Source organism: Melanerpes formicivorus, unplaced genomic scaffold, assembly GCF_026170545.1.
Source record: "Melanerpes formicivorus ecotype bairdi unplaced genomic scaffold, bMelFor1.0.p_v2 SCAF_16, whole genome shotgun sequence".
NCBI lineage: Eukaryota > Metazoa > Chordata > Aves > Piciformes > Picidae > Melanerpes > Melanerpes formicivorus.
Genome location: NW_027142368.1, coordinates 8450211 through 8463843, shown reverse-complemented (window position 1 = coordinate 8463843; position 13633 = coordinate 8450211).

Here is a 13633-nt window from a genome sequence, read left to right as displayed (position 1 = left end):
CATGCAAGCAGTCCCTTTGTGCATGGCAGACAGGTTGGAGACTCTGACAGTAAGAACAGACATTACATTAGCTTTAACTCTTACGTGCCCAGTAATTAATCAGCACATTTCACAGAAGTCAGGTGGATTGCCAACATGCTGAAGAGCACCTGGCTCAGCATTCTACTTACTTGCATACTGAATTTCCACTGTGCTTAAATTACAGTTCTGCCTAAGGACTTGGTCTCAAACAAAAGCAGCACCCCCCTCCCCCCAAAAAAACCAAAACAAAACCCAAAACCAAACACCAAAACAAAACCACTGCAAAAAAAAAAAAAAAACACCACAAAACCCACAAACAAACCTGAAAGCTGAGCACCACATACAAGCTCTTGGTAGACAGCACTTTGCAGGATCTATCCTTGTCAAAGAACTGTAGCTTTGTACCCTCTGCCATTAAATAAAAGCACAGAAGGGTTACAGGAAAGGCACATTTGAACTTCTCTATACCCAACATAGAGCATTGCAGGGAATGAGCCAAAATGCCAACGCTTGGGAAGCAAAACAGAACCAAAGAAAGAGGGGAGTGGAGTAGAAAGCTCAGAATTACTGACAAATTGATGAACCAACAGTACTGGAAACGGGAACAAGCTGTCAGAACTTCATCTCTTGCAAGGGACAAAGAAAAAAAAAACCCACCATAATTTCTAATGCTTTTGATGGAAACAGAGTTATGCAAGACTGATATTGTTCACACTGATTTAATCAAGACTCTGTCAGCACTGTCAAGCTTAATTGCCCCGGTATTTAATGTTTATAGAAATCAGTTACAAAAACGTGCTCTGCACTAAAATCAGCATTCTATAAATGGTCCCAGTCCTAGAAGGGTCGTCTTTTTGGTGCAGCAGGCTCTTGAGAGCATCCCACTTATGTGCTAAGATATCTCTAGCTGCAAAGATTACAAGCTCATGCCACATTCCTTGCCCACACAGTCCTCCTCATAGGTTTGGGGAATATGGGGCACGCAGCACCCCATCACAGACCTTATTTCATGATTAATCCCTACTTCTGACACTCCTTGTCATATTACATTCAAATCGCTGCATTTGCTGAGCTGTAATGAGTGTGGGAAGGCAATGGACTTGTGCCACGTGTGAACATTTTGGTTTCTGATCTGATTAGTGACAGAAGCAGTTTTCTGTGCAGAGAAAGAAGCTTGTCTGGATGTCAGCAACAGCCCATGGGTAGAGTATGCCACAAACTTTGGTTACTGTCATGTATAGCCTTATTCATCAGAGCTATAGCACTTCTAGCTCTAACTCCTACAGCTGTGGGATATGCCTTTGTTCTTAACTTAGCAGGCAGCAAGTATACACCATCCTGGAGTCACCAATGAAATCAGTTAGTTCTCTACTGGGTTGCCTCAGGGAGTATTATAGGTAAGATTCAAATAGAGGCAGAAAAATTAATATCAATGAGAACAAACAACCATCACTCCCAAAAAATCCCATGTTCTGTAATTGTTATTGCTTCACTAGAGACAGGAAAGAGCAGTGTTTTAAAATAGAAGTTCACTTAATTGAATTTCCCTTAAGGCACAGAAAATAAGCTTCCATGAAGTGGTATCAATTGTTCAACAATAACATGCTCTCCTGACTGAAAACTGGGTTAGGAATTTGCATTGTATTTTCAGCAAACCTAATTCCTAACCCAGTTTCCTCCTCCTCCATGAGATAACCAGGCAGATTCTCCCTCAATGACTATAGAGTTAGACTTGTGGGGGTTGGTTGGCACACAAAGCCATTTATATGAGTTGGTTGCTTAAGTGCCTTTGTAGATACACATCCTCTGTGCTGGGGCTGAAGGTTCAAAACTCCATCAGCCCAAGAGAGGTCAGCTGTACACAGCTCTCACATCCTTGTCCCATCTGGGTAACAAGGCAGGCAGAAATATAAATCTCAGGGACTGGAAAAAGGGGGGAAAAAAGAACACTCAAGACCCAAAGGACAACAAGGACCCATACTGCTTTCTGTTAATACAGCAAGTGTTAAGAACCAACAGTCACGGATTTTCACGTGAAATATTATCTTTCTGAAAGCTTGTCATAAATGTGGCTCACACCACAGAGAGGGCCACACTTTCCAAGTCTGTGCAGCAAGAAGAGTATGTCCTAGGGAATAAGGTAAAAATATTAGTATTCAACTGAATCAGTATGGGCCAAATTAATGAAGTTACTATTCCATCACAGACTTCCATACGTGAAATTTGAGAAAGCGGTTGTATCAACAGCACATCAATCCATGGCACTGGTCAGAGGAACAAAGTGCCTAACCTTCAGTTTCAAAGCTCCATTCAGCTTTGGCACTGAAAGGTTAACTTGTTTAAATAATGCTTCTGAAGAGATAACGTTAATTAAATGTTTGCATTCAAAGCTTATTACACAGTGCAATAAGTTTGTATAGAAAACAAACACTGCATGTCTGGTACAGAACAGAAAGCTGGGGGGCAGACACTAATGAGTAATAGTTCAATCCCATGGGCTTTTTAAAAACTAGAAGCAACAAGAGGGGAATGTTTGCCATCTCCAGACTCTGTGTGTGTCCGCTTCTAAGCTTCTGCTCATTCTCCAAGGATTTGCAAAATTGTGTGTTTCAATATTAATTTTCCTTCCACTCTAATGCTGCTAAAAACTCATTTTTTCAAGCCCCAAAATGATGCAAATTATATTCAGTAAAAACAGAATCTTGTAGCAGCACTGGGTAAGTCAAATGCCAAGTTAGCCCCGATGTGAAGCAAAGTAGCTAAGTCATCCGTCCTGATGGGAAATGTTGACAGTCCCTTAACTGTAGCAGTTCCAGTTGCAATATAGAGAGGTGTGCAATTTGGCTTTGTTAAGCAGACATCATGGAACTATTTATTCTGTCTGCAAGTCGAACAGGAAGTTTATTAAACTTGGATACTGCTGGACATATCACCTGGCTGCTGTGCTTCATATTGGAATGCAAAATTGGATGGTCCATTTCTGTACTGACGTAATGCACTGCCATGCGCAGGATTTCTCTTCCAGCCTGAGACCTAATTCTCTGACCCCAGGAGCGTGTGGATGTTATGCATCCAATTTGTGACAGGAATGCTTCATTTTGCTCTTGAGCAACCACTTCTGAGCAAGCCAGGAGCAGAGGCCAGCTCTTCTTGGCTGGAAGCATTGGGATGTCCCAAAATGGGGCTTTTTAACAGATGAGTGAAAAAGCAGAGAGCCCAAAGGACCATCCCTCTCCAAAGAAAATCATACAAATCAACAAGGAAAATTTTTTCTTCCTAAGTTAGACTTTCTTTCTGTGATGGTAGAACAGCTGTTGAGCTTAGCTCTCTGCTCCAGCATACCCCTCAATATGCATCTAGCTGTCTCAGCAATACTCCAGGGGACAAAGCGAGGCTTCTGGGTCTGCCTTTGGCAGATGCTGAACCAAGCAGACTTTAAACATGCCCTAGATTTCTTGTGGGAGATGGTCTTGGTCAGACAACTCCTTGGAGATCTTCCTGTCACCCCAGCACACCATCACTCTCTCTCCCTGTGGGCTGGATGCTTCCCTTCCATCGGGCTTGGCTGGCCTGTGGCTTCCCCTCCTGCCAAAGCAGTGAGTTGCTGCCAGCACGGCTGCTGGGAACACGCTTGCTGCTGCCACTAGCTCTGGCAGGCTGGAAAGGTGCAGATGTGGTGCTGCTTCTCATGCAGAAGAGCTCTTACATCTCTCAGGATGGGAGTCCTGGCCTGGAATGTTAGTGAGATGCAGGACGATGGTTGGAAGCAAAGCATTTTATCCACCCGAAGGCCTCAGAGAACAAAACGGGTGTGATGATCAAGCTTTTCAGACTTTACTTGCTGAACCACCAAGCTCTCCTGCAAATGCAGCAGAGCAGACAAGGAAGTTCTGAATAATTTTTGTATTTTCTCTGTGCAGTGAGGTGCTAAGCATGACCATCCCTTACTTACCAATATAACTTACAGGGCAGAATTGATTTTTCCTCAGTTTATTTGCCCTCCAGAAACAATAATTCAGTATCAACCCCAAATAATTTCTCTTCACCCTGATGAAAGTTTACTCTAACAGCAAATAGTGTTGTTTTCAGACTTCTCTTAATACCCCCCAACTTACATGTCAAATGCTGAATTTAGCCAGTGAACATCCTTTCCAAGTGGACAGTTCAAAAGATTGCTTGTTTTCAGCTAAAACAGTACAAACTACACTAGATGTTGTGTCCAAAGAATCTCTCCCAGATTTACAGCAGGCCAACTGGATTCATAAACTGCTCAGAGAGTAATCAAGATATAAAATAGGAAACATTTCCTGCTGTATTCATGCTCTTTTGTTTTTCAAAACCAGACAACAGATACCACATCACCATGATGTATCATTTTACAAATACATAAAGGCCCTTCCCTGACATTATTCTCTTCATAACAGCCTGCAGAAAGTAATTTTAGATGCAGGCATATTTTAAAATATGGACAGACACACACTCATCCAAAGCACACCAATCCTCTTAGCCTTGTTCTAAACAGAAAATTTAACTTCTATAAACATTTTAAGCAGGTTGGGTATCTCTTGAGATGGAAATTACATACATCTTTTCACTTCTACCTTAATACAGTAGGTACAGGCATATGAATCCAAGTGCCATCCCTCCACACCCTTTCCTGACCTAATGCCATTGTAAGGATTCATTCTGTTTCTGCACCTTGCCTGATTGCTGGACTTTGCTTGCTACTGAACCTCAGTGTCACCTCCATAAACAACTGTAAAGCTCCACAAAACAAGGGTTGGCAGGGACCCCTGGATGTTACTCAGCCCAATGTCTTGCACAAAGCAGAGCTATCACTAATGCCAGAGCATATTCACAGGTTCAGCTGCTGTTGCACTCAGAGGGAAATTTCAGCATAAAACCTGTACCAATATTCAAACTACACCCATACTTGAACTGGTGACCATTCCAGGAACCATTTTGAGTCTTTGCAATAGTCAGGGATTACCTCTTGTGAAGACTACAGTGAAGAATGAAGGTCCTCAGCTACACAGGAATTAGTATTGCTTCACCAAGACTGACAACATGATGAATTTTTACAAACTGCAAAAGCTACTAGATTCCAGGCTCTGAGGTGGGGAGAAAAGCTAGCCATAGATTATAATTACATCTTCTTTAGACTTACCTATCTGTGAGAGTGGGGTTGAAAACAGTACAAAGCAGAGAGAAACATAAAGCACTCTCCCTTATTTAAACCAGCTTCCAGCATTCTTGTTCAAACTAAATGCACAACAAATACAAAGTTTTAGTGTAATAGGAATTCTTTGTTGTTTTTCTATAATGCTTTTTAAGTTGCTATACTGTCTATTCCCTTTCCAGAGAATTAACTTTCATCTGCATGTGAATTATGCTTAAAGGACAGGGACTAGTAGGGTAAGACTGCATAGGACACTGCTCCTGAAGTGTTCATCCAGTCTCTGAGATTCCTCATGGAAGAGCAAGCAGAACTGGTATCTGCTGTATTATCACTTCTGACACGGTCCTTGTGCAATCAAAGAGGCCAGACAAAGAGGATGCCCCTGAGCAGCCTTCTGGGCAGGCCAGGTGCTAAGCAACAAACCTTGACTTTATGACATTCTCAATCTGCTCTAAATGTTTTGCCATTAGTCATAAAGCCCTACGCATTCCATTCACTTGCACGGTGACAAGGATTTTACGGCAAAAATTCAGACATTTTCTGCAAGTTTGTCAAAGTTCAGTAAGCTGTTTTTTCTCATTCCTAGGAACACGTCTACTTGAATTGGAAAACTTCCTGGCTAAGTGCAGGTCTAGAAAGGACTCAGTACTTGTCAGACTCAGTGGAAAAGCTTGAAAGCTCCCTTCTCAGCAAGACTTACACCTTCCTCATGACTCCCATGGCTTTGCAGATGCCTGCAACTACACGCCCCAGAACCATACACAGGTTTAAAAAGGCAGAAGATACTTTTTTTCTGAGTTTGAACTTTGACTTTGTTTTGAAACCTTCCCACTTTTTCCTGACTAATGCAGCTCTTGAAGGAACACCTCCCTCAGGCCAAAAGCATGGAAGATGCTTGTGATGATCTGCCAAGATTTTAACAAGGGTGTCCTCAGCACCTTGAAGCTGCACATGAGTGGAATGTGGCCTGTATTGTAATATTTCAACTTCTCTCAACACGCTCAGAGACAGCCTTGATGCCAACCCACAGAGTCCTGAGGGCAGAATGACAGCATCCACACAGGCTATTAACCTGAAAGACAAACGTTTGCATTTTTTGCTAATCCCCTACAGTACTTAGAATATTTTGGAATCTCTTTCCTCATAGTCACACTCACAAGACCATGGAATTACTTATTTTAGTCTGAAAGAAGCCAGTCACATGCTGGCATTAATTATAAGAACTGGCATTTGTTTATTACAATAACACTATTGGTATACAGCAAACATAAAATTTACAAATGAAGAGCTTTGTTCAGGAAATTATTCAGACACATGCAAAACCTCTCTAAGAAAGTATTTTTGGGGGGATGTAGGGGTGAATCATTCAGTGAGGATTCCTATGCACATCCAGGAATTAGCCCAGTAGGTGTGAACTTTGCCACTCCACCTTATCCCTGTTGTAGAGTAAGTCAAGGAGCAGGGAGGACCACTGCAGCACTTCACCCAGTGCTGCAAAGGTATCAGCTGCATAAAAAAGAGGTACTAACATTCAAGCTGCAGTAGTGCAGACATTGCGGAAACTGGGCAAGTCTCACAATCTTTTCTACAAGAGAAACCACTATGAGAGCAAAAGAGATCGAGAGTGTCTTGATTTGGACATATACCTTTGAATTACCCAATCAAAAATAATATTATGAGCAACAGGGATTTAAAACAATCACATAACCAAGCCAGTTTTATACTGGTTTTATCGGAAGATGTCGCAACAAGACACTTTGTGCGTTGTTCATATTGCCAGCATTATGAAACCAGGGGACACAACACAAGACACAAACTCCAGGCTGCTTCATATAGTTTCTACAGGTCAGAAAAATCAAAGTCACTACAAAATCCTAAAACTTCCCCAATCATCTACTCTCAAGAGAGGAGATTCTTAAGTGCTGCTAAAGGACTAACTTTCAACATTACTTCCTAATCTCAGTTTTGCTAAGAGAACACAGTGGTAACCCTCCTTGTGTCTGAAGAAAGCGGACATAGGAAGGTGAAGAAAATACTAGCAATACTAAGAGCAGAAAAATGCAAGTTTAGTATTTCAGACTTGTTGCCAAGTGGAGGCAGATCTTTCCTTGTTGATATGACACAGGCTTTACTCTTAGGATAGGTGTGCTGTACAAGAAAGAGCTGGGATCCCCCCCAGCTGCTCAATTGGTCTTGGTCTGGATAATCTCTACCAGAAACACACTTGCCAACCCTCTCCCTTTTCTGACCATTAGAAGTATCAAGATTAAAGATCAAAATCTGAAAACAAAACATGCTGAAAGACTTGTCTTCTCTGAAAGTGAGAAGAAAGCTTGTCTAACTATTAAGACTGCATGCTTTTCAGTATGGGCATGCTAGATTATCAGAGTTTACATGATAGCTTTCATCAGAGGATCACAAAACATACTGCAAACCAGTTACATATTAACCCTGTAAGGCAGGGATAAATCAAGATTTTATGTATTTAACTGAGCAGAAAACTAAAAATCTAAGACAGGGATTTGTGCAGGGTCACACAGAAGCAGCAGAGTTGTGTAGGGAGCCTCTGACCAAAGCAACAGAGATGAACAGGAAAAAAATCCAAACTCCACGTTTGTCAAATTCTCATGGGATCACAGGCCCCAAGATTTCACCAGGTCAAGTAAGTCATGGTCTGCTCAAAGATATACATTCCTCTTTTATCATGTAACCACTATGTGACCCTGACAAAAAGTTCAAAGGTTTCTTTTCTCCAAGACAGACTCTTAGTGCCTTATTAAGGGGAGGAGGGGAAAGGGGGGGAGGAAAAAAAAAAAAGAAAAAAAAAAAAAAAGAGAGAGCTCCAGGTGAGCATACAACAACAAAACAGTCACTGCTGCCTCACTTCATTTCACTTGCAAACAGTATCAGTAATTTTCTGTTACACATACTTTTCTGGAATAATGATAACCTGTGTCCTGGGCACAGCACAAGCAAGAATGTCTGTCTTATTAGAAGATAATTATCTTGCTACAGCAATGCATTGAAAACTAGTTAGTGCTAGTATTGCACCTAGGAAAAGGAAAGCACACCCGAGTTGAAGACACCATGGGGCAGACCGTCCAGTTACAGAATGACCTTTAGTCACCATTACCATGCACGCCTGTTACCACAGAGCTGTGCATCCCCAAGAACAGCAGCAGCAGCATTACACTTTCTTTTCTAGGCCATAAAGGGAGCGGGGAGGGGGGGATGCATGAGCAGGTCTTGTTGGTTCTAGGAATACAGGAAGATAAAACCCATTTTTGTTCTCCACTGCTACACAGACATAAGCTCAGCGTCCCACAGTCATCCAACATGCCCATTAACACTCCTGGTAAGCGACGGATTCTACCTTTTGCTGCCACCCCATCAGTAAATGTTATTAATTTAGCGATTCAACATTTCAGTGAAGTGTAAACAAATTATAGTCTCTGCAAGGAACAAATGGTCATGAAATCTGAACTCAGAGATACTTTCCATAACTCAGAACTTGACAAGGTGTGCTTACAGATCCATCAGGGAACTTCCATCAAGCTTATGGGAACTCTCATTTGCAGCAGACATACTTCTTGGGAGATTAATTCTTACACAAAAATAATTTTAACCATTTAAAATGTACATTTTCAAAACAAGCAAGAATTCTGACATTGTGTGTGGAAAACTAGATTCTCATTTCCCAGTAGGCTTGAAGATTGCAGCCAAGAGCATACAGATGCCAAAGAGATGCCTCCCACAGTCTTGTAAGAACCCTCATTGCTTTTTTAAACCTAAGAAGACCTTTAGTCCCAAGTTTTGCAGCATGGAGTTCCCAGAAATGTGAACATGTAAAAGAAATAAACTAATCCCTGGAGAGCCAACCTTTTTAATAACCTGCTTCTCCCTATATAGAGTTGGTTCAGATAGATACTCTGACTCTCAGTCCTAGGAAATTATGACTATGAAAGTGTAACACCCAAATAGGTATGGCAAAGATCCCAGTGATTTCACACAGTCAGTTCTCAAGTTACAGAAGTTGGAACTGGATTTAGAAGTGCCATCAACCAAACATTCAAGTCCAAGTACTGAGGTATCTTCAAAGTCTAGACCCAAATCTTACACTTCTGCCATTAACACGTGAATACTTAAAGGATGAAATGTTGCTTTCAGTCCACTTGGGTGACAACATGCACACAGGCTAGAAAGGTCAAGAGACTCAGAGTTCATTCTGTGCTTTTATCAAACCTAGGAGACATGGGTGGACGGAGAACTAACTGCTGCCAATAGAAACATTGTTTCTTATTCATGGGGACATGCAGCAGCAACACCAAAATTACTCCAAACAAATAGTACTGAAATAAGTCAGGTCAAGGACAGTGGAGCCAAGAACACCCAAGAAGGGAGGGACACAGGTACGTTACATCATCTTGACATTTTTAAGGGACGTTTTAGGGTTTCACTCTCCTGGTCTCATGAAGAGAGTCAGAAGTGTGAGAAAAATCTCTCCTTTTTCTCCTCAAACTTCTTGGGACAGTCATCTCTCTGATTACAGAGGGGCTTTTCCTGCTGAGGAGGGCTCCAGAAAATAGCCTTGTGTGCAAGGAGAGCTGCTGAGAGCAGTTGCAAGCGCAACCATTGCACCGACTTAGGAGGTTTCACTCACCCATTAAAGCACTAAAATAATTGGACTTTTCAGTTTTGGGCAGCCATTAAATGTGAGAGCCACGGATGTTGAAGCAAACCACAGCAGACTCTTGAATCTGTCCAGTCATAGCTTTGACTGTTACTGAGAGTGCAGCTGGAACAATGTACATACAGAGCCTGTAGAGGCAGGCAAGAGTGTTTCAAACTACCATCCTCAACAATGACACTCCAGTTTCTGGCCAGGTTTTACAGGCTGCTAGCACAGGTACAGGAGGCAGTGTTACAAACAGGATTAAGTCTCCTACTATGGCAGCAAATAATCTGTCAGATTACACAACCACATCCGAATTCACCTCTGCTAAACCCAGTTATGGAGGAAGTGAGCTACATTATGCCTGGTCAAACACTCTTCTCCCACCATAGCTCCTTGGATCGCCCAGGGCCCTAAGGAACCGTAACAGGGTACCTCTTTGTACCTTCAGCCCACTGCATTTCTTATGCCTTTAAACTGAGGCACTGGCAAATCCATTTCCAGCATGGTACCAGCACAAATAACTTCATGTGACAACAGGTCAGGGAGCAGCTAGCCTCTCTCCAGCACTGGTGGTTTGTACTCAGTGAACATCCAGCTTGGCAAGTGCAGCTACCTGTCTGCTCCTGAGGGTTTCCTGCAAAGCATACACAAAGCCAGCTAGCTCACAATCCCAGATTAGAAAGTGCCACCAGTGAATATCACCTGATGGCATTGTTTAGCTAAGGGTTTTTTGGTTTTGTTTTTTTTTAAAGACATGTTTATAACAGTTGTTTTGATAGAATAATCACAGCACTTAGTGCTGGCTTTCATCTCCCTCATGTGACTCACTTCTTCCATTTTCTAGTGCTCAGCTGTGATTGCTGTAGTGGTTCAGCTATCTGCACTAGTGCTGGAAACAGGTTTGTGCCACCAAGCTCAGACATGGATCAAAAGTGGTAGAAGTCTACGGGAGTTTTTAATCACTCTGCTGCAGGGAGACTGACTCTTATCTTTGCAGCTGGCCCTGCTGTGTGTCTGCTGGCTGAAAAGGGACAAGGGCAATCTGGGCTTTAAGAAGTAGATTTGACTTTAGTTTCATCTCTGAATATGGATGTTTAGAGGTTATCTTTATTTTACAGATACATATACTCTAAACATACATATATTAAGTGGTAACTTGATTCATGGAAAACCACACAAGGTCTTGAAAACTCATTTTGAAAGCTGTCCCTCTCAGTGTGGGGAAAACCTTGTCCTGAAACTACGAAAAACTCTCACAGGAGTCTGAAAGAAGCCCCTCAGCCTTCCCACCCTGAAAGTACTCACAGAGCCATGGAGAAGATATTCCCAGGCACCAGGGACCGGTGGTGCAGCCCAGAAGCAACCACAGCCCTGCCAGCTGCAACACCCCAGGCCTAGCCCTGGCATGAAGAAACCCAGGGGTACTGACAAAGGGGCTGTGCCTCCTGGCCCCAAGACGAGGTGGTTAGCACAGCAGCTGCATTGAGCAGCATAAAGATGGTGGAGGAAATAACTTCAGTTTTCCTGTAGTGTTTCATCATTTTACATATTTTTGCATGAGCCAGTATAAAACCTCCTGGCTTCTGCCAGCAGCTTTAAAAGTATAGCTAAACACAGGGATTTCCAGAAGCACTCCTGGAGTTTGCTTTCTTGTCAGTTTTCAAGAAAAACTGCCCGTAAGTGATTTGCCAATTTCGATGCAATTTTGGCTCAGATAGTTTCACTGCTGAATACAGATCAAATTTATTATCACCATCAGTGGAAAATATTATCTCCATAGATTGCCTTGTATTGTAAGCAGGAATATAATTAATTTATGCTGCAGTTATACAAGTATGTAAATCCATTACAAATACAGCATTGCATGCATTTTCTCAAATTCCTGTGCTGCTTGCAGCTTTGTTTCTGGCAGCGCCAATATCCTTCTGCTGATGATCAGATTGCCCTTCAGCCCTAAAATAGTTTCTGGAATAAAACTATTGATTAATGCTTCTATGACATATTAACTCATATGGCAATAGGGAACTATTTGTACTGCTCAAGGCTATTTGTCCCTTACATGTGCACACGTTTTGATTTCACATTTGATGCATCTCACAAGCTGTCCTACAGTTTGGTGCTATCCATCATCCCACTGCAGCTCCAATATTCCAGCTACAAGAAATTCCATCAAGCACCAGGGGTCAGTCAACTGTATCAGAAACACAATGAAATTTACTAAAATATACATTTAATGAGGCTTCAGAAAGGGAAAGGATCACATGCAAGAATTAGTTTTAGGAATAAGACGTAAACCTAGAGTGCATAAAGTCTAAACTATGATCCATCTGTGACAAATCCTCAGCATAATCCTAGGCCTAAATTCTATCAGCAGACAGCATGATCTACCCTGTATCATCTTCTAGGACTTATCTGTAGCTGTAATTTACCACACATTGATCAGAAAGATTTTCCTCTTAAGCAAAAACAACATAATAAACATAATGAATACTCCAAACTCCCCAAAGCTGCTTGTGACTTCAAATTTTGTTGCTGCCACTTACGAGTTTTTTAGCAGTTGTGTATGAAAAAGATAGGAGTTCAGTTCTCTTCCAGTGAAGCCAGAGGCTGGTCCCACCTCACATCTCCTTGGTTTCCCAGCAGCCTCTGTAGTTCTTGCCAAGTCTGTCACAGTCCTCCCTACTCCAGCCAGCACTCACCTCACAAGATAGTGCTGATGGGCATCTGGGACCTTCATCTGCAGAATCAGTCACAAGGCTCTCCCCAGTGCTATGTGGCATTCTCCGTTGTGTCTGCCAGGGCAAGCATTCAGGGCTCAGTGCAGTGCCTAGGCCTTTGGCTTCCTTGGTTTGGGGAGAGGTGGGCAGCAGCACACACGTGAGCTGCAGCCCCTGTGAGGAACAAACACACAAAAGCAGTTATCCAGATGATAGTGCCAACAGGATGGAAGAGAGCCGAGTGCTTGCAGAAACCCAAATTTTACTGCTTGCTGAAACCAGGATTAGAACTGTCCCCACCTTCTTTTTGAACAAAAGGCAGTATATCTCTCATTCACTCCAAGTAGAGGCAGTGCTGGAAAAAGTACAGGCTCTCTGGATTTCCCTCAGTGACAGATGAGAATGACCACTTTACCTGCTCAGTCCTTGCCATGGAACCATCTGGTTGCTTACACCATCTTCCTTTTAACACTCTCTTCCCCTCCACCCTTCATGGTCACATAAATTAAGGCTTTAGCAGTGCACTAATTAATAGACATACAAGCTCTAAATGTAGTGGCAAGGAAACATCTGAGGATTAATAAAAGCAGCCAGAGATTGCAAAAATACAGATGATTCAAGGCACGACTAAGGTTTTGCATACTTCTTTCTGGACTGTTGGGTCACTTAACTGTTGTGTAACTCATGCTGACTGCAGTTGTTGGGAAAGGTAAGAGAAACAAAAAATAAGAGCAACCTTAAGAAAATGTAATTTAGGGAAGAGCATTGCAGAGCAGTGGAGTTCTCTCAAAGTGACTCATAACAGATGGCACCGTTCAGCCAGTGGTGTCATTCCACTCCAGTGTGACAGCACTGTTTGTCAGACACCATTTGGAAAAGGGATACTTGCTTCAGTAAGGACAGCCAGTACCAGCCTGAAAACAAACACCACCTTGCCTCTGCATGCATTATTGTTTTCCCCGTGCCACAACATGCTCTGTAAGAACAGATGCAGACATTAGCCTCACTTGCACTGAATTTTTCTAAACTCCTCAAGGTAGA